The following is a 714-nucleotide window of genomic DNA, read 5'->3' on the forward strand; positions in this document are numbered from 1 at the left end:
ATAGGTTTTGTTCACTTGTATTTCCAGCTCTTTTCTCAGGTTTGGGAAGTTCTCAGCTATCATTTCTTTGAATAAGCTTTCTGCTCCATTCTCCTTCTCTTCTGCCTGTGGAATACCTATAATCCTTATGTTGCATTTCCTAATTGCGTGAGATATTTCTCTGAGAGTTTCTTCATTTCTTTTTAGTCTTAGTTCCTTCTTCTTCTCTATCTGAAGCATTTCTATATTACTGTTCTCTACATTGCTAATTCAGTCCTCCATAATGTCAGCTGTACTGTTTAGGGAATCCAGATTTTCCTTTATCTCATCCATGGTGTTTTCCATCTCCAACAATTCTGATTGGTTCTTCTTTATGGTTCAATAAAAATATTTCTTTCACAAATTTGTGTGTCATCCTTGTGCAGGGGACAGGCTAATATTCTCTGTATAATTCCAATTTTAGTATATGTGCTGTGAAGCGAGCACCCAACCAGAATCCCAATGACATTCTTCACAGAAATAGAACAAAGAATCCTAAAATTTATATGGAACAACAAAAGACCCCAAACAACCAAAGCAATACTGAGAAAAAAGAACAAAGCTGGAGGCATCACAATCCCTGACTTCAAAATATACTACAAAGCTATAGTAATCAAAACAGCATGGTACTGGCACAAAAACAGACACACAGATAAATTTAACATAATTGAAAACCCAAAAATAAAACCACATGTC

General features: G+C 35.4%; 1 non-coding gene across 1 annotated transcript; it reads right to left on the minus strand.

Annotated features, from left to right (window-relative positions):
* Positions 1 to 359: 359 nt before the first annotated feature.
* LOC139081219 (U6 spliceosomal RNA) lies at positions 360 to 465 on the minus strand. The gene has a single exon (XR_011536342.1). It is a non-coding gene; the product is annotated as a U6 spliceosomal RNA (small nuclear RNA).
* Between the last annotated feature and the right edge of the window lie 249 nt (positions 466 to 714).

This window comes from Equus przewalskii, chromosome X (genome assembly GCF_037783145.1).
Source record: "Equus przewalskii isolate Varuska chromosome X, EquPr2, whole genome shotgun sequence".
In the NCBI taxonomy this organism is placed as follows: Eukaryota; Metazoa; Chordata; class Mammalia; order Perissodactyla; family Equidae; genus Equus; species Equus przewalskii.